General features: G+C 38.2%; 1 protein-coding gene across 1 annotated transcript in view; it reads left to right on the forward strand.

Moving 5' to 3' along the window:
* The window catches only part of ena (enabled), a 393,478-nt gene that overhangs the window by 124,306 nt on the left and 247,109 nt on the right, over window positions 1-22,063 (forward strand). The window lies entirely within an intron of this gene.

Below are 22,063 nucleotides of genomic sequence, written 5' to 3' on the forward strand. Positions count from 1 at the left end.
ATAAAGCTTCATGCTTGACCTTCGACTAAGTTAAATGGATTGTGGGATTTGTTATTCAAGATGTTAGGTATGTCCTACTGGTCCAGTGTTGTTAACATGTCTGACCTGTAACATACCACTTAGTCGAGCAGCTCGTCTCCTTTCTCCCAGTTTTTCCCAGCAACATTTTTGTAACGCTACTCTTTTGTCTGAAATCACCCAGAACAAATCGAGCTGCTTTTCTTTGGATTTTTCCCAATTCTCGAATCAAATAATCCTGGTGAGGGTCCCATACACTGGAACCATACTCTAGTTGGGGTCTTACCAGAGACTTATATGCCCTCTCCTTTACATCCTAACTACAACCTCTAAACACCCTCATAACCATGTGCAGAGATTTATTTATTTGCAATTTATTTACAGTCCCATATATGTGATTACCCCAATGAAGATCTTTCCTTATACACAGTTTAAAAAAAATTAGGGAGCCTGTTTTGTAACATCTGGTATATGAACGTTAATTTGGTAGATGGGGTTCCAATGGTCGTACAGCATACCTAGAGACCTTAGGTACTTGGGGTATGTTAAATCGAAATTATACTCCATCTGTAGGCATAGCCATGCATTAAACTGTCAGGTGACCCCTCGAAACAAAGTGAATAGTGGTGTGTCGTTGTGAGGTACGCAGACTACTATGGTCATTCGAATACATTGTATGCAAACCAGCTCATCCCATGAGACATCTTAATGAGGTTCAAGTCGCAAGGGCCGTCACTTTGATCTAGGAAGGATGGACTTTTTGTTGAGTTGCTGTGGATCTCAATGTCTCTTCGTCAGTTATTCAACACATGTGGAATCGCTATGGTGAGACAGGCTAGTTCACAAGGAGGGTTGGACAAGTTCGTGGATGCACGACAACCCCACAAGATGACCGATATCTGACCATCTGTGCGTTGCGGCGTCGTTCAGCAACTGCCTGAGAACTGCAACAAGACCTCTAGAGGGTCACTGGAGTCACGGTGTCTTACCAGACAGTAAGGAACAGATTAGGAGAAGTGTTGTTATGACCCATACATCCTATTCGAGTGCCCTTTTTAACGCAGCAACATCGCTCAGCTCGCCTTGTGTTTGCCCGTACCCATATCAACTGGCAACTTCGCCAATGGAGACCTGTGTTGTTCGCAGACGAGTCCAGATTTCCCCTGACACAGGGTGATGGACATCAATGTGTATGGAGACGCCCTGGTGAGCAGTACATGCCAAATGTGGTCCAGGAAGGCGACCAATTCGGACAAGGTTTTGTGATGGTGTGGGGTCGAATCAATATTGATGGCCGTACGGATCTTGTCGTCCTCCGTGGTAATCTTACCGCTGTGGGATACATCGAGCAGATACTGCTACAGCATGTGTTCATTGCTGCATACGGTGTTGGCCCTAAATTCATATTCATACACTACAATGCCAGGGCTCATGTAGCGCGCATCATCAGAGCTGTCTTGCGAGAACTGGGCAGTCAAGAGATGGAATGGCCAACATGAGTCCCAATCTTAATCCCATTGAGCATGTATGGGATTGGCTTGACAGAAGTGTTCGTGGGCGTCCTGTTCCACTACAGACTCTTCAAGGCCTCGGACAGGCTCTCATTGAAGAATGGGACCTGATACCGCAATGTGACCTCCGCCGACTTATACGGAGCATGCCACATAGGTGCCAAGCTGTGATAAATGCTCGTGGAGGACATACACCACACTGAAGCTCTCCAACTGTGGTAAAAATCCACCGTGGAGGACTGTTATCACTTTGTTTTCGCCCTTATTTGGACATTTCCGTTAGTGTTCTGAAGATAAACACAAATTCATTGATGTTCTTTTGTATATTTCAACAGTAAAGAATAAAGGTTTAGTTGGTAATATACCTGGGTATGAGGTATTGTTTTGTGGAGCATGGCATACGTTCAAAAACATGTTCCCCTGATTTTTTTGAACTGTGTATTAACACCTAGGTACTTACAATCATTCCCATAAGTAACTTTCACCCCATGAACACAGTAATTAAAACTGAGAAGACATTTCCTTATTTGTGAAATTCACAACCTGGCTTTTAACCCTGTTTGTCATCATGCCATTGCGTACTGTCCATCTTGCAACATTCATCATCATCATCATCATCATCATCATCATCAGTTTTCCACTCCAGTTGCCCGGGTGTGGTTTACGAGCACTCTCCACTTCTGTCTATCCATGTACCACTCTTCTCTCAAGACGACATTCCAGCTGATTCCTCTTGTCCCTATGTCCTCTTTCACTTGGTCCAGCCACCTCTTCCTAGGTCTTCCTACCGGTCGTTTTCCGGCCACGACTGTGTGTAGCCATTGTTTTGCTGTCCTTCCATCGTCCATTCGTTTGACATGGCCAAACCATTTCAAACGGGCCCTTGTCACTTTTTCATTCAGGGATGGGTACACACCAGCTTGCTCCCTTATTCTTTCATTCCATACTACCCTGTCCCTTTTTGTCTTCTGTACCACAGTTCGTAGGAACTTCATTTCTGCGGCTTGTAGTTTGCTGTCCACTTGTTGGGTTGTTGTGCAGGTTTCTAGGCCATATGTTATTATGGGGGTGAAGTATGATTGGAATAGAATCTGCTTTAACGCCTGAATTATTTTTTTCTAAATTTTTATTTGTTTTTTACATTATTATGACTCTAAGTAACACAAACACACTGAAAAAGAAATTTGTAATGTTATTCATCACTCCGTTTTGAAAATATTTGGCGTTACCATATGGCAGCGCTAGGCGCTTCTACTACCTACTTATATTGGGTATCACTTTGATTAAAAATGTACACTCTGAATCATCAGTAGGCTACTATTCTACATTATGATTATTATTAAATGTAATACTACTAAAATTCAATAACAATTAGAACTTCACATTTGATATATTACACACATCGCTTCTTTCTGTGTTTGTAAAATCACACGGTCTAGCCAGTATGAAAAGGAACAAAACAGTCGATGCACAGTCCCACTCCACACTTCAAGCACATTGTCCTCACACTGGATTTACAGTTTTCATTAGCGCACCTTTTCCTCTTCTTTCCTTCTGTGTGCTGGACAAGGTGGTCAGTTTTATCAAGTCTTACAGAATCTGATATGCGGCCGCTAAGAGAGGTCCGTGAAACTGCTGGTCTTCCAGCTCTTTTGGTACATTCTGGTATCTCTGGAGATAGATTGTAGCTATTTCTCTTTTGAAATCCAGCTGAGAAATTTTTTGTTTTCTCCCTTTATTGTATAAAATCCAGCTGTTTTGAACAGCCACATCTAGCATCCATGTGAACAAAGGCCAGTACCATTTTTTGCCTCGTATCCCAGTGCGATAGCAGGCAACATTCTGATCCATCTGGTCAGTGCCTCCCATAAAGGTGTTGTATTTGGCAACCAGCCTTGGCCTTGGAATCATTACAGTTCACTTCTGCTGCTGTGAGTATCTCTTTACTTGACCGACTTCTTGTGCACCACATGAAGAAGAGATCATTGTTGCCACGGAGTTATCCATCCACCGGACATAAAGCAGTCCATCATTCTTCTCTAATGCTGTCTCATAAGCCCCACGATCTTTTTTTGGAAAATATTTGCTTGTTTTCCAGAGGACATCCTTTAAGAATTTGATTTTCTCGAACAGTATCAATGGCAGAATAGCCACAATACTTGAGAAATGAGAAAAATCGTGCACTAGAAAATAAATTGTCCATGAAGAAGGTGTAGCTTAGTTCTCTTTTATCATCTGGAACTTCCTCAAGCAGAACAAGTAGGGGACTTGCAGCCCTACCAAATAAGTTATCAGTCAGCATTAGATTTTGGTCCTTTACCCTGGAACAACTCAAAATTCACTAAATATCCGTCCTTGGTGTTCAGGCTCCAGATCTTGTATCCAAATCTAACGGGCTTACCACGAATGAATTGTTTGCACCCATGGCGGCCAAAATATTTCACCATACATTCATCAAATGATAGATGTTCCTCGGGTATGAAATTAACAATACATCTCTTCTTTAACTTTTCCATTATAGGCCTTATTTTCCATGCCTTATCATTAGGGTCAATTCTAGAGTTGTCTGCAAAGTGCAGAAACCTACAGATTTGAAGAAATCGGTCTCTTCTCATTGATCGAGAAACTGCCAGGTTCTTCAAGTCATCATTCGAATCCCAGAAGTGCCTTTTAGAAGGCATGTTCTTGTAGCCACTAACATATAGAATGGCAATGAAGCAGCGTATTTCTTCTGCTGTTATCTTTGGGTCCTGATAATTCAAAAATAATGCATAGCGTCTGGTTTCCTCCACTAAATGTTCTATGAATTCTTCGTCTATAAACAATTCAAAAATTTCAATTACTGACAGGTGTTCATATCTTGAATAATCTGGAAGGGGGAATGCAGTAGGTTTTTCAATGTCAAAATCAGCTCCTTTCTCCCATTGCGTGTCGGATGTTTCCCTCTCAGCGACCCATTTGATAACATTTTCAGATATTGGGGTAGATATAATTTCAGGTGAAGCTGCCGCTAGTGTGGGTGGTTGTACCGATGGGCTGTACTCGTTTTCGTCCACACCTATTCTTTCTTCGTTGGATAACTTTATTTCAGCGTTAGCCAGTAAGGCAGCGTGCACACCGAGCGCGCTTCGCATAGTGTGTCGCGTGTAGCGTGAAATGCTATGCATAGCGCAAGGCGTGCTTGCTGTTCACACCGAAAATTCTACGCCATGCTCTCAGCTTAGTTTGGTGCAAGGCGTTTTAGGGTGGTCACAAACTAATGCCGTTATCCAAGTACACTAGAAACAGTTTACTGATAGACAACAGTTACCTAAAATTTAAAATAAAAAGAATCGAAAGTGGGTTCATGAATTTAATGAAGAACGAATTACGGTACTTTCAGAGAATTCCATCGTTTGCACAGAGATGCAAGACTTTATCGCGATAAATTTTATGATTACTTAAGAATGACAAAAAATACCTTTGACCTTCCAAATCCTGCAACTTAAATATGGCGTCAAGAAGAAGTATTGGGAGAAATTTAATTTTCCGAATTATTTAGGAGCACCGTGCAGCAAACACGTGGAAATTAAATTTCCGGCTAAATCACGCTCTTTATATAATAGTTATAAATAGTATTTTGCAATATTGTTACAGTTAGCATACACAATTAATCATCGTAACAAAAGTGGAGTAAATGTGCGACAAATATAATTAATAAACATAAATATTTACTTCCAAGCCCACTACTAGCCTACAGAGTGATATTCTTCATGTTACCACCCTCCATTGGCAAAATTATAAACCGATATGACAGAGTCTGGGAGATTATATGCACTTGTTCACAAAGTGTCCGGCTACATGGCTAAATGGTTACCGTACTGGCCTTTGGTCACAGAGTTCCGGGTTCGATTCGCGGCAGAGTCGGGAATTGTAATCATAATTAGTAAATTGTATTGGCACGGGGGCTGGGTGTATGTATTTATAATCATTTCATCCTCATAATGATGCAGGTCATCTACGGGCGTCAATTCAAAAGACCTGCACCTGGCAAGCAGAAATTCTCCTCGGACACTTCCGACACTAAAATCCATACCCAATTACATCCTGTCACAATGTTAAGCCCAGTAAAGTGTGACAGTAGAAGTAATATTACTGTATATGTTTACTGTAGGAATGCGATACAACTGTTGTAGATACTTAAGTCCACTTATTTTGCAAAACAGTTACATTTTTATAGTTTTTGTGTCTTGGGTTCCATATTTCTTCTCTTTGAAACACTGCATGAATAAATTCTTCTTCCACAGATTCAGAACCAGCTAGGTAACGCTAAGCAATTAACCAACACTGCGCGTTGTCTGGCGCTTCGCTTGGCTGTAAGATAGGCGTTCAGCGCAGCAGAGCGCGGGCGGTGTGAACACCTGGATTACGAATAAAGCACTGGTTATGTTTAGCGTGACGCTTAACGTTGAGCAACACGCGACACACTATGCGAAGCGCGCTCGGTGTGCACGCGGCCTAATTGTCAGCTGTCAGGTTGTCAGCTAATCCACCTTCATCCTCATTTCCAGAATCCTCATCTGTGTCTATATTTGGTATTGGTGGTTCAATAAACACATCACCGTCAATATCATCATTGTAAATGATGTCCAGTGCTTCATCAAGAGAAAACCCGCTCCTAAAACAATAAAGCAAAATATACCTTTTACTGAGTATAAACGCCTAGCGTTACCATATGGTAAACTAGAAATTCGGAAGCCATAACTTCCTCATGTTTTGAGTAAAATCATTTGTTATAGTCATAGAATGTATATTACACTATACAAATAAGTATAACACCAAAAAATAATCCATGTAATAATTATAAGCTTATAAAAATGCACTTACTCGAAGCGGATGTCCATTTTTGCTGCACATTCAGCGATAGCAATTTTTGAACTGTCTGTATGTTATTATTGTAACAAACACATCAATGAGCGCTACATTGTCGTAAGCGCGGTTCCCTTATAGAGCGATAAGCAGTGGTACCAATCCTCCAGCACAACTGTTGAAAGTACAGTAACAGCTTTAATAATGTATTACATGTGTTACCATATGGTAACGCTAGGCGTTAATGGGTTAAGGGAACTTGTTCGTTCCAGAGGAGGTTCCGAACTTGATGGTAAAACTGAGCTGATTTTTGAATGCGGTTGTTAATCTCATGCTGTATTCTGTTATCACTTGAAATGATGCACCCAAGATATTTATGTTGGTCTACTGTTTCCAGTTGTGTACCTTCCAGCATTATTTTTCCTTTCTTCTGCCTGTTGACAGACATAGTAACAGTTTTCGATTTATTTATTGTTAATCCATGTGCTTTCAAATGTTCATTCCAGGTGTTCAGCCTCTCTTGGACTTCCTTCTCTGTATTTCCCCAAATTACTACATCATCTGCAAATGCAAATGCATTGATGTCCATATTGTTCTTCTGCTTAATTTCTTTCATGACTTCATCCATGACAGTGATAAAAAGTAATGGTGAAAGGGTACTGCCTTGTTGCACTCCTTTAGTGGTTTGGAACCAATCAGAATTACCGTTTCCTATCTGTACGCAACTGCAGCAGTTTTCGTAAAGCATTTTAACTTTCTGGATAAGCCCTTTGGGTACATTCTTCTTTCTTAAACATTCCCATATAGTCTTCCTTGGAACACTATCAAATGCTTTTTCGAGATCCAAAAACACTAGTGTTAAGTCTTTGCCCTTCTCCCAATGCTTTTCTAACAGTATTCTAAGTGCAAATATGAGATCGGTAGTTGATCGGTGTTCTCTGAATCCATATTGTTCTTCCTGTAGTTGTGGTTCTATTATTTTCCTTAGCCTTTTTTCAAGTATTTTATCAAATATTTTCAAACCATGAGACAATAAAGTGATCACTCTAGAATTGCTACATTTCTTCCGGCTTCCTTTTTTGAAGAGAGGTATTATTATTCCCTTTTTCCAATCATCTGGGACTTTCCTATCCTTCCATATTGCATTAATTACTCTATGAAGCCACTGTATTCCTATTGCACCAGTTGCTTTGATCATATCTGCACTGACTTCATCAAATCCTGTAGATCTTTCTTTGGGCATACTATTAAGGGCCGTCTCTATTTCCTTCCATGTTGGCGGACTCTCTTGGTCAGGCTCATCATTGCAGCTTAAACTGACCTGCGTGGTTACATCATTGGGGTCTTTCCCAGTACTGTTGTATAAATTATCAAAATAGGATTTCATGATCTTCCTTATTTCTGTCTCCTCCCTAACTGTGTTACCATCTGGTTCCTCTATTGCTGTTATGTATTCATTGTCTCTTCTTATATTTCGTATTGTTCGGTAAAGTAGTTTAGAATTAGCTTTGCTGTATTGCTCTAGTTTATCTGTGAAATCAGTCCAAGCTTTCTGTTTTTCTTCGGCCACAATTTTCTTTACTTGTAACTTCTGATCTCTGTATTTCTGCTGCAGTTCGTTTACTCTAGATTCGTTCCTTTGACTTCCTTTTTGCATTTCTTTGTCTCTGGCTTTCCTGGTTTCATTTTTCACTTTCACAGCAATCTTCACCCGATCGTTCCACCAAGGAGTTTCTTTTCCCTTCATTTTGCTATTAGTTTTACCACAAACTTCTAATGCAGCTCCGACAATGCTTTCTTTGAATCTAGTCCACTCGATGTTGCCTTCTTGTAATGCATCTTATGGTAATTTATTGGTCACTTTTTTTGTGTATTCAGCTTGTTTCTCTGTCTTCTTTAGCTCCCATGTCTTAATTTTTGGTTTCCTGTATTTCTGAGGTCTATAAATTTCAATGTGCTTTATTGTTGCGAGGAGAAGTCTGTTGTCACTGTCCAGGCTTTCACTTGGTATAACTCTGATATCACATATGGTCTTTCCTGCTTCATTGTCAGATATAAAATAATCTATCAGAGTTTTAGTATCTCCATTCCAACTGTATCTTGTTAGTTTATGACTTAGCTGCTTCTGAAACCAACTGTTGTTTATTCTCAAGCCATTCCTTACACATAGATCTAGAAGACTTTCTCCTTCTGGGTTCCTGTCTCCATAACCATGTGGACCTAGTACATTTTCATATCCACGCCTGTCTGATCCAACTTGAGCATTTAGATCTCCCATTATTATGATATTTTCCTCTCTTTCTATAGCTTCTTCTGAATCAGTTTGGAATTGTTCTTTTTCCTCTTCGTTACAGCCAGTCTGTGGGGCATACGCCTGGACTACTGTCAGCACACTCTTGTTAAGAGAGATGTTCAACTTAATAATTCTTTCATTAACATATATTACCTCACTGATGACATCAATGTCCTCTCTTAATATAAAACCTACACCATTTTTGGCTTCTGTTTTATTTGTATCCTTTTCTTAGCTTTTTTGTTCCTCTTCCCTTCCACTTTGCCTCACTCAGGCCAAGAATACAGAGGTACCTCCTTTCCATCATATCTATCAGCTCCTCCCTTCTGCCAGTCAGGGTCAGGATATTTAATGTTCCAATTCTGTGTTTAGGACTCTTTCTTTTGGGCTTCTTCTCAGAACATCGTACTTGAACATCAGCCTTACGGTCATCATACGTTGCAGATGTTTGAGAAGACGTGTCTATTCGGTATTTTCTTTGCGTTCCGAGGCTCGTTTTGTAGTTGAAAGCAATCGATATAACCCTTCAGTTGACTTGCCAAGCCTAACACTGCTGGGGATTTTCTGTCAGGGGTATTCTCCCTTAGCCTTTGGCAGTCCCCTACCTCACTGCAAGGCAGCAGCTGATGAATTTATGTGTCATTTCCTACACAAGGGTCTCATCAAACCTTCTAGGGGAAAACTCCTCCACCCGTAGCTGTTGGTCTTCCCCTAGTTTGTCGGGTTTGGTGTCGGCCGCCCAACCCTCGGCCAGACAGTCGCAGGTAGTACCGTCTACTGTCGGATACGGTATCAGGATCACATTATTGAGGTCATTTTGCAGTTGTTCACAATCTTGTAACTTGTTTATTACTGTCTACTGAATAACATCATATGAAAAATGCCTTATTTCTGATTCCACTTCTTTACACATATCATTTATATATATACAAGAAAACATAAAGGTCCAATAATACTGCCTTGTGGAATTCCCCTTTTAATTATTACAGGGTCAGATAAAGTTTTGCCTACTCTAATTCTCTGAGATCTATTTTCTAGAAATATAGCCACCCATTCAGTCACTCTTTTGTCAAGGTGTATTGCACTCATTTTTGCCAGTAGTCTTCCATGATACACCCTATCATATGCCGTAGACAGGTCAATCGTGATACAATCCATTTGATCTCTTGTATCCAGGATATATGCTATATCTTGCTGGAATCCTACAAGTTGAGCTTCAGTGGAATACGCTTTCCTAAACCCAAACTGCCTTTAATCAACCCATGTCTAATATAATCAGAAAGAATGCTTTCCCAAAGCTTACATATAGCAACTCTCCATTCATTTAGTATAGCTCCTTCATGCAAACAATAATCAAATAAGTATTTCAGATATGATACTATATCCCAACCCATTGCCTTTAGTATATCCCCCGAAATCTTATCAATTCCAGCCGCTTTTCTAGTTTTCAACTTTTGTATCTTAATGTAAATGTTGTTGTTGTTGTCATAAGTAAATTAGAAGCTCTCTGGTTAGAAAAAATGCATAAAACACAATTAAACCTAGCAATCAATGCAACAAATGGGAGAAATACAAAACACTGATAAAAATTAAGGCAACATATTTTGAAATGGAAGTAACAAAATTAGTAGAAGCTGCTAAAGTGGACCCTGTCATATCCTTTAGAAAGAAATCAAGATGCAGGAACACAGAAATACCAGTTGAAAACTAGGAAAAACACGTTTCTAGCATGTTAAACATAGACGGAAATTATTGTGCTTATACAACAGGGTCTACCCACAGAAAACTGTCCTATAGATGCAGATACAGAGTTTCCAATTTCACAGGAGGAAGTAAATGGTATTGTAAAATTGAATAACAAAAAGGTAACTCGACCAGATTGAATTGCATACAAACATCTGAAGGCATCAAAAGACATGCTAGATAAATTCCGGGCCGAACTTTTCAACAAATGCCTACAAACTAAAACATTGTCTGAAGAATGGAGATAAGCAACTTTGAAGATTCTCCATAAAGGAAAAGGTAACGCCGATGACATGAACTTGTAAAGAGGAATTGCACTGGAAGACACAAGTTTCAAACTTTTCACAAAGATACTGACAAACTGTACAAAATTATAGACGAAGAACTCCCCGAAAAACAGTTTGGTTTTAGAAAAGGAAAATTTACACTGCACGAAGTACAGGTCTTACTAAATGATAAAGAGGCTGCTTTATGACATCCAAAAGGGAATCACTCAATCTTCATTGACTATACTAAAGCCTTTGATTACATAGACTGAAAAATGCTCATTACAAAACTCACAGACGTGATTAAAAAACACACACAATAACTAAGCTTGTTCAAAATGTATTAAAATACAAATTAATGATGAGGTTGCATTAGCCAAAGATATCATCCAACCAAACGGAATTCTGCAAGGAGACCCTATCTCTCCTTCACTTTTCAACATTGTTACTGATGACACAGGGAAAATACTGTGAGGAGCAAAAGAAACTTTACTCATACTGTATGCTAACGACATGGTCCTAGGGTCATCGAACAAAGTAGACCTACAAACATTTCTAAACAATCTTAAAAAATGGGCCAATGAGAATAAATTTCGATGAAACAAGGTATATGTTTTTTAGAAAAGAGGAAAAAATATTAGTAAATGACACCATATTACTAAAAAATGAACGACTGGACCTTGTAGGAAAATTTGAATACCTTGGAATAACACTACAGACAACCTCTGTGTCACACAGAGCTCACAGTGAAGCAGTTATATGTGCAAATGTTAATATAAAAAAATGTACTTTCTCATAATTTAACAACAACAATTAAACTTTTTGACACCACAATAACTCTAATATTAACATATTATCTCACATTGGTTTTGGGAGAAATTAAGCATTGCAGACCTACAAAAAATTGAAAATATTAAAACTAAATTCCAGAAACAACAATTTGGAGCAGGGAAATTTGCAGCAAACAGGATGATATATGAATTGACCAGAGAAACTTTCTTCCTGGATGACTTAAGGATCAAACTTCCATTACCATCTACAGAACCATACAAGACATTTATAAGATGAAGAAAGCAGAAACAGAAAGATATTGACATCATATTCTTCTCGACAAATGCTATGTTAAATAGAGACTGGTCCCAATAAAATCAAGCACAATGACATATTATTATCAAACAGTTTTCACTGTGAATGATGCAAAAAAAAAATCACAAAGAAAATGATGGGTGGCTAAATTTCTAGAAAATAGAACTCAGAGAAATAGAATAGGTTTAGCATTATTTGATCCTATAATCATTAAGATGGGGTCTTGCAAAGTAATATTATTAGATCTTTGTTATCTTATATATACGACATGGTAGATAACTGAAATCACAAATAAGGATTTTTGCAGATGTTATACTCTATAGAGTAATAAATAAGTTACAGGACTGTGAGCAACTACGAAAAGACCTTGACAATTTTGTGAGATGGGCAGCAGACAATGATGTGATGGTAGACAGGGTGAAAAATGTCAGGTTGTAAGTTTTACCTAGAATCATCAGAGTGCTCTCAGTTTTAATTATTGTATTGATAGGGGTGAATAGTACTTCATGGCAATCACTGCAAGTATTTACTGCAGGTGTTAATATAAAGAAAGATCTTCATAGGGGTACTCACATTAATGAGGTCATAGAAAAAGATTACAGAACTCTTCATATTGTTGTGAGGGTATTCAGGAATTGTAGTAAGGATGTAAAGGAGAGAGCGTAAAAGACTCGACTCTGGTGAGACCCCAGTTAGAATATGGTTCAAGTGCGGCCAGTATCCAGTAATCCGGGAGATAGTGGGTTCGAACCCCACTGTTGGCAGCTTTGAAGATGGTGTTTCGTGGCTTCCCATTTTCACACCAGGCAAATGCTGGGGCTGTACCTTAGTCGGCTGCTTCCTTCCCATTCTTAGGCCTTTCCTATCCCATCGTTGCCATATGACATATCTGTGTCGGTGTGATGCAAAAAAAAAAAACAAAAAAAAACCAACCCGCACCAGGATTACTTGATATGTGAACAGGAAAAGATCGAAAGGTGATTTCTTGGTCATTTCGAACAAAAGAGTAGCGAGAGATGACGTGGATTGACATTAGTAGATGAATGAGCTTTTAAAGGTAAGAAGGACCATAATATGAAGATAAATTGGAATTTAAGAGGACAGTTTGGGGCAGTTAGGGATTGGAATAATTTATCAAGTGAAATGTTTGAAAAATTTTCAATTCTTTGAAATCATTTAAGGAGAGATTAGGTAAACAATTAATAGGGAATTTGCTCTTGGGCGACAGCCCTAAATACAGATTAATTATGATATGATGATTGATTGATCTAAAAGTGAGTTTTTTATCTGCTTTTAATTCTGTGTTTTTGTTAACTATGTTTTATTTTGTTATTTCTGTTTTTAAGTTTGTTTTGTGTATTTTAATATGTTTTTTAAAAATTTAATGATATGTATGTATATATATGATTGCACTCAAAGGCAATGTCTTATTCTGTCTTGATCTATTTTTTCTATCATTTTATAAGAAAATAAGGCATTGCAAATTAGGTCCACTGATTATTTTAAATTCATGATCATTTTTCATCATAATTTCTTTTAAATTCCAGTCAGTAGATATATTTTAAATTTTAATTATCATTTCATTTCGTTGTGCCACGTACCATTAGGGGCTGATGACATAGATGTTAGGCCCCTTTAAACAACAAACATCATCATCGTCATCAATTAAGAGTAATAAGTTGTGAGACTCTAAATACTCTCAGAGGTGGGGTGACATAGCACTAACCATTAAGTACACCCTAACTGGGAAACTAAGGATCATATGAAAGTACCAATTAAAATAACAATTTATTAGGATGATAAATGTGGCGGCATATTTGTAAATACTGAACTTTACGGAAACAAAAGAAAAATTGAATGAAATACAATTTAATAAAATGAACTGTTACGCAGAGACTTGCAGTAATTTATGCCATTAGCTCACCATTTGTAGATTTGATATCGGGACACGTTCGATGTAGGAGCAGTTGTTTCCTGATTCTCACATACTGCTTTATCATCTCTCGTAGTAAGTACCAGTTCTATTTCTTATTCATGCATTGCCCATCAGTTGGGCAACGACTTTCCTGATCTTAGCACTTCCTATAATATTTACATAAAGTGGTAATGAGCCCTAATTTCAATATCACTGTGGGTTGCATCCATGGAGAGAATACACTTATATTCTTCCGTATTACAGAAATGTTGCCTAACTAAATATATAACAAAAATAACTACTTTTCGAGACAAGTCAAAACCGGTCTCTCGCTAACTTCATTTCTTGTCATTGAGATAGCCAATTCTCAGTGAGAGTATTTTTGAGTAGTGCTCTACTCAGATGTGAAGTGAACTTGTAAACTAAACGGAGAACATCTTCTTGCTATCTGCCCTGTCTTTTCTTGTATAATAAGAACGACGAGAAAGACATCCTTCCTCTATCATGACCAACAGACTCTAAGCCCCTCAGACGCTAGGACACTCTTGAGCTTTTGTTGTTGAAGTATATAGACTCTAAAATCTCCCTCCATCTCCCATATTACACGGTCCAGTAAGATCTGATGTTCTAACCCTTCTTCTTTCTATTCGCTGTATATCTATCATCCTGTTTCATAAGGATCATTCACATAGGTTGAAAGTTTGTGGTCTTAGTAAGCGTCAGGTAACAACCTTCAAAAAGTGGGAGTCGATAAATTCCAACTGCCTTGCTCAAAATTGGTGGGGCAGGGTAAATCTGTAATCTTGATGACATTCTTTTCATGGTAAAGGGCTAAAATTAGCATGGCGTGTCCTGTTGACTGATCTAGGGCTACTGGAAATTCCTGCGAGGTATTATTGCTTGTTCGGATTTTCTTATTGGCGTGATACAAAGAAATGAGATGATAATGTGAAACAGAGGACTAAAAATGCATAATAATCTTAAATAACGTACCACAAATTAAATATAAACATCTTACAAATTAATCATACAGTTTGATAATTTTATAATATACATTATGTGATGTATTGTTTCGATTCTTTTCCTCTATACACAACTCCTTATCTTCATCAGTTTTTGTTCAGAGCTATCACTTTTTTTTTCTTTTTCTTTCTTTCACATTTACATGTTGCCCTGACTTCATTATGTAATTTGTTTACTGTATCCCATGTTTTTTTCTGATCAGTGTGGCTGCTTTGCATGATTGATGAAACCAGTCCAACAAAATGCTCTCCAAATCTTCAGATTTTGTATTTCACTTCCCTGCACTTAACTCCTTCCTGATGTTTTTGAAGAAGAGACCATGCCATTCTGCTTTACTTTCTGCAGTTTCTATCCATTTTCTCTTTCTGAAATTATCTAAGCTGTACAGTAACTCGTCTGCAATTTCTTGTTCTCCACTCTGTAGATTCCTTTCTGTAATCCTGTAGGAATGTAATTTTTGGCTACTGAAAGTACTGCAACAAAAGATCTGTTATAATTATCACATGTGGGCAGTATCCTCCTTATGCACTTATTCATATCGCACAAGGAAGCTTACCAGTCAGCCTTGCACCAGCCGGTACCATCCTTTGAGCTGGCTCGAGTACAAGGCAAGGTAAAACAAATACATAAAGATGAAACTAATCACTGGGCACACCCCACACGAACATAATTACCATAGCAAAGAAAACTTATCTTCAGTACACAAGGAGTTGCTGTGGATACTTAGAATTAAACTGGCACAGTATTAACCGGTAAAACTAGTTGAAAGAAAGACCAACCAGATACTGAGTTTCAAAAGATTTAATTTTGAAGTATTAGAAACAGTTTATCAACTTGGAAAGAACAATACTATTAAATCAGGCTCAATGAGCTGCAGCATAATAAAGCTAATTAATTAAACTTAGATTACTAGGAAAAAGAAAAATTAACAGTTAACTCAAATATTCAAAAGACGGAAGATAATCTGGTATATTAAGTACGGCTCACGTTAAATTACTGATCCTCGATCTCAACCAATTTCTTCAAAAAATTTAGCAATTACACTTAAAAGTTTTTAGATACACTTGAGCAGGTTCAAGTTTCATGCCATGAGCTTTCAGGAGCGTCAAAGGATAAGAATTCAATCATGAGCCAGAAATAGACTAAGAAAACCACAACCGAAGTAGGACGAAAAATAAACAGTGATTAAGGGAAAAGGTTTTAAAACATTAGAAAAGAATTAAGTACACGCGAATTATAGTGCAGGATACAGAATTCATGCCAGGGAAAAATGATATGTTCCCACAACCTCAAATCATTCAGTCAACAACTAACAATTAATAATCATCACCATAGTTACCGGTGCAGGCAAATTTACAAGCAGGCACCAATCCCAGCAATCCCACAATAATCAGAATAAAGAAAGAACAAAGAGAATCAAGAAAAATGAATGTTCAGAAAATAAGATAAAAAATTAAGAGGAAGAATAACACCAAATAAATAGAATCAATAAGGAACCGAAAGTTAAAAATAAACGCTTGTGAAAACTCTTTCAGGCATTACACAAATCATAGATACTTTTTCATTAGCCTCATGTCCGGCTCCATGGCTAAATGGTTAGCGTGCTGGTCTTTGGTCACAGGGGTCCCGGGTTCGATTCCAGGCAGGGTTGGGAATTTTAGCCATAATTGGTTAATTCCCCTGGCACAGGGACTGGGTGTATGTGTCGTTTTCATCATCATTTCATCTTCATCATGACGTGCAGGTCGCCTACGGGAGTCATATCATAAGACCTGCATCTGGCGAACCGAACTTGCCCTCGGACTCTCCCGGCACTAAAAGCCATACGCCATTTCGTTAGCCTCATAACCGTACCAGCATGTTACTCCCGAGAAAATCACTTTAAACATTAAATAATAACAATAACCGAAATTTGGGAGTAAGCGTTTTGAAAAATACAAAATGAGAAACCCATGTTAATGTAGGAGAATTACAAACAGACCTTTTTTTTTTTGGCTAGTTTACATTAATTTCAAGAATCAGACAATTTCCAAAGGATCCCGGAGAGATTGGTTTTCACAAAGTCACACAGCTATGGATGAAAACTTTGATGCAGGATACGGTAACTTACAGTTCCGATGAAGCTTTCATGTTTGGAGTCACACGTTGTTACATACTCACAAAATTTATTCAGCACAGTCGTACTTAATGCACCAGAAGGAAACAAAATATATCAACTTGAAATGGAGTACTTGAGGATGAACAGCATCCTCGCACAATACTTCTTATTAACCATGATCCATGGTTACGCTGATCGCTAGCGTAGAGCCACAATGAAACGTGCTCTTGCTCGCCATGATTGCTTCCAACAGACTCCGGCTACTACAAGCCAGACAGAGAGGTCCGTTACGTAACAATCCTCGCTAGCACTGATTGGCCAGAGACATAGGCACGGCTAAAAGTTGCGCTCGCCTGCGCTGAAGGTAGATACAGTCCAGCGCTGTTTGGCACAGAATAATGGGAAACACAACAGATAGTTCCCGTATTAAAATAAGAATGAGCGTTCTAGGCAAGTTAAATATAATAAGTTAGGGGAACGACCTCCAGTAACTTAGAAACAGTAGTAGAAAATTAGTTGAAATGTAGGCACGATGTGACACTGATTTCCATGGCGATAGCCAGTCCAAAACATAAATACAGAAGGCTAAAAACATTACCTCAGTAACAGCCTTTCCAAAATTGCACTATGGCTGGTGAAAGGAGGTACCGTAACTGAAGGTATTTGGGCACCAGTTTCTAAGATCAGAGTTCACTGTTAGCTGTTAGGAAAATTTGGAAGAACTGGTCACATGGTGAGGAGAGGCAACCTAGAACCATTCTTAGATATAAAGCATAGATGTCAATTGTAATCCTGTTTCCACGCAGAGGATTCAAATGTACTTCTGTCATTTGCATTAAAGACAAGGTGTAAATTATTTTGTTCAGTCTAACTCATCAGATTTTCCCCATATTTGTCATTAGTTTTGTATTTTCGCTCCTTATGGTGATAGTTAAATCACGTGATATACAGAATGGTGATCATGTGATTGAAGAACTTGAATTGTCCATACTGGACGTTTGTCGACATTGATCATGGTAGTGTCGTCCGACTCGTTGGCTGAATGGTCAGCGTACTGGCCTTCGGTTCAGAGGGTCCCGGGTTTGATTCCCGGCCGGGTCGGGTATTTTAACCTTCATTGGTTAATTCGAATGGCCTGGGGGCTGGGTGTTTGTGCTGTCCCCAACATCCCTGCAACTCGCACACTACACATAACACTATCCTCCATCACAATAACACGCAGGTTACCTACACATGGCAGATGCCGCCCACCCTCATTGGAGGATCTGCCTTACAAGGGCTGCACTCGGCTAGAAATAGCCACATGAAATTAAAATTAATGGTAGTGTCATCTGCTTTGACTGCAGTGGTATATATGTTGTTATCGGTGCTAGATGAGAGCTGTGTATCATGTTCTAATTGCTTACATACATATTTAACTGAGGCATACACATGATAGTATGTAGTACCAACTATTTTGTAGCCCGTAATTCTCTCTCTCAGCTGAAGTTGATCTTGATATGTAGCATGCATTTTTTGTATGGCAACCACATTGATTTTATTGTCTAATAATAGTTTGGATAGCTGGTATATCTAATTATGTCTTTTATATTTGACCGACAGATTCAGATATTAGGTCCTTTTATAACTTTACTGATTCTTTTCGACTTGAACTTTCTTCAAATAATTATAATAGTCTGAAATGGCTGTACTTTGGGTGCCAGAGTATACCAAAATTGATTCCTCGAATTTAGATAGAGCCATAATAAATTTTCTCTTCTCTCCCAGGGTGGTATGTACATTGAACGGTATACTGATATATCCGCTGCGGGCCTTGACCTAACCCTCTGAAAATGATTAAATGGGGGGGGAAATGCTCCAAGGTTATCTACCTCAAATAAAACCTCCACAGTGACTTAAAATAAAATAGATATACTACTGTATTCTAAATGACATAATCCATCGAAATCCACTTCATCAGACTCTAGCAACAATCATATATACAGCCCTTCAAAAATAAACAAACAGAAGTCTGAAATGTTTCCCCTTAACACAGCTGAAATAAATACATGGGAAATCGGACCTAGAAAATACTAACATTTATAGTATTCATATAAACGTCAGTGAACAATGATACTGGCAACACACCTTAATACTTGGTGCAATATACACAATTTTCAGGGATTGATCCACCGACATGTGGTACCCTGATTTATATCACCTTTTTTATACTGTACATTTTTTAACCACTCAATGATTTTAAGACAAGTATAATTATAATGTTTACTTGTGGAAAACATACATATCTTTCACAAGCCTCATCCAATGGCTTGAAACCAAGACACAGAGTAGCAGTTGAACAACCCATAAACACTGTTCAGTAGACAACAGATAATAGCCCCTAGATGATATAAGATTCATAACAGATGATAATAGATCCTGGACTTTACCAAACCCAGTTTTATATAGATCTCCAGTCAATAGACTCTCCCCCCCATGAACAGATGACACATCTCAATTTCCCAGGGTTGTCACTGATGATTCATTGAACTTTCCAGGTTGATTTTCCCACTTACTGTACAAATATACACAAAAAATAATTATGTACTTAGGCTAACTTTCGAGCTGGCAAAATATGTTGTTTACCAATGAATCATTCTTCTGTTTAAGGGAACATTTTGGGTACATCCTTTCATGTGACAACCTAGCAAAGTGGTATCATCGGGACTGTATTCACACAAGGCATACAGCTCCAATGCAAGATATGATATTGGTATAATAGTAAATCACCGTTAATGAATACCACCATCATGAGTGCTCGTTATGTGTCTGATGATATTCTGTGATCAGTAGGGATTGTATTTGTGTAGATCAAGCCCTATGCTGTATTTCAGCAGGATGTTGCTAGGCTGCATGTGTCCGGCTCCTTGGCTGAAGAGTTAGTATAGCAACCTTCGGTTGACAGGGTCGTGGTTTGATTCTCAGGTGTACCAGGTATTAAGTTGTGTCTGCTAAATCCTCTGGGTTGGGGACTGAGTTTGTTTGTTCGTCTAAATATACAGCTTTTCATTTACACACCACATATTAGTGAATACATCCCTCCATATAGGGTTGGTGTCAGGAAGGGCATCTAGCCTTAAAACTGGGCTTAGTCCATATACCATTCTGACTCCCAAGTAATTGGGAAAAGGCTAGGCAGAAAAAAAATGCCTAACTGCATTAGGCAATGACGGCATGTGTCTTTTCAAGAGATACCAACGTTTCACACTCTTCTACTGTTGGTCAATTGCCAGATTCATCACCCACTGAAAATGTCTAGGTAATCATAAACGGTATTACAACCAATATATGTGCATATGTTTAGTGGAAAAAATGAGTGCATGCCATTTCATGTTCCTCACATTTAATATTTTATCAAACTTCATTTTAACTATTATCAAAGTATAATTTCATTTTATCAAACATCATTTTAATTATTATCAAAGTATAATTTCCCATGTAGATACAAACCATGTGGATACCCACAAGAAAGATATATGTAGGTTCAGTTGTTTCTGAGAAAAGTGTACCTGCAAGAAACTAATACAATACCATGTGCTCATTCTTTTCACTTTTGAGCAGCTGTGCATAGGTATTCTTCAGGACACCATTTAACATTATTTGATTGGATTCCTAGACATGTAGAAGCCAGCGGAGTTCCCATCACCTGTTGTTTTATTTTATACATCTTATAGATATGGGCTATAATATGTTAAGCTTAAGAAACTTGCCCATGAAAATCAGACAACTTTCACAATTGTCCAATATTATTTGGACATATATATATTATTATTAACTTTATTGGCCACATTGGACCACTTGAGTCTTCCATGTACACTTTTTCTTTGAGGTTGTACTGTTTGATTCTTCTTATCTAGGGTGGTAATATATATGATATGTCCATATATATATATATATATATATATATATATATATATCAGTGGCGTGCAGTGAACACATTCGTTACCCCAGCTACAAAAATGTTTTTAAAACATAAGCAATTTTATAAGGCTGCATTTTTAGTGGAAAGGTCAACCTGAGAAAGGTCTTTCGAGAATATTTTCAATCACACACTCGCACATATTTCCAAAGTGATATTCACGGCAGTGACAACACCATTATAACTTATCTAGAGCAGATTTTAAACAATGTACTTACAGTTACACCCGGTGACGCTTCGTGATGGTACAGTCATGGTTTTCACAAAAATGCACTGGGACTAACTGTTTTTAACTCAAAAAGCCTAACCTAAACTGAATCAGAAAAATTTAACTGGTATCTTACTGTTGCCAAAGTTCTATAGTTTCACTTGCTTACTGAGTATACATGCGTCAACGACAAACGAGGGAAAATATTCATCAAACGTATAACACACGTTACATTCATGAAGAATGCAACAGAACTCGCGAAACCTTCACCTGTAATCCAAGAGGAACACTACAAAAATTCACTATATACCACCATCACAGACAACCAAATACAAAATTGTTTTACTTCGCGCGTAACCTAAATATTTTTCTGCGGCTATCGGAAAACATACTTTACATGTGCCATCAGTAAATTGCTTGAAAAAATTATGCATGCAGATACCCAAAAATAAAATAAATTCTTCTATATTACAACTGATTTCATAAACTGGCTCTGTTTTTATTAGCAAAGCGATGTACAAGTGGCTATACTGTTAACATGTTGATATTTTTCTTGCAGTCTCTAGTGTGTAGTGCTCAACACTTCGAGTGTCAAGTATTAAAACTAATATGCCTTATCTAAGCTAATTGGCCTGTCGCCGTAAGTTGCTGTCGGGGGAGGGCCCACTGCCCGACCCTGCTCCCAGGATAAGGAAGCTTCAAGTGCATGCGTCAATCAAGCGACTTAAATTTCGCTGGGGTAGCTCTGTTTCGCGCCGGCACAGCTTGTTGGAGAAGCTGAACTGGGGTAGTGCAAGCAAACTGTCGAGACAGCTGTACTTGTTTTGGCTTAGATGTTCGAAGTTTTTTAAACTTTATAAAAAGCGTTATGAGGAATAATAAGAAAATGTAAATTCAAAGTTATTTACCCCAGCAGCTCTGGGGTAGATGGGGTTCAGTGCATGCCACTGATATACATGAACAGCAATATAATATATAAAGTATTATAAGTGACTTTTTATGTTGTTATCATTGTTATTTTGATTAAGTTATTAACAAATTGTCTTTTATATGACTCAAATACAGTGCTGATTCGAGAGACGATATGCTTGAGAGG

Source organism: Anabrus simplex, chromosome 7 (genome assembly GCF_040414725.1).
Source record: "Anabrus simplex isolate iqAnaSimp1 chromosome 7, ASM4041472v1, whole genome shotgun sequence".
Taxonomy (NCBI): domain Eukaryota; kingdom Metazoa; phylum Arthropoda; class Insecta; order Orthoptera; family Tettigoniidae; genus Anabrus; species Anabrus simplex.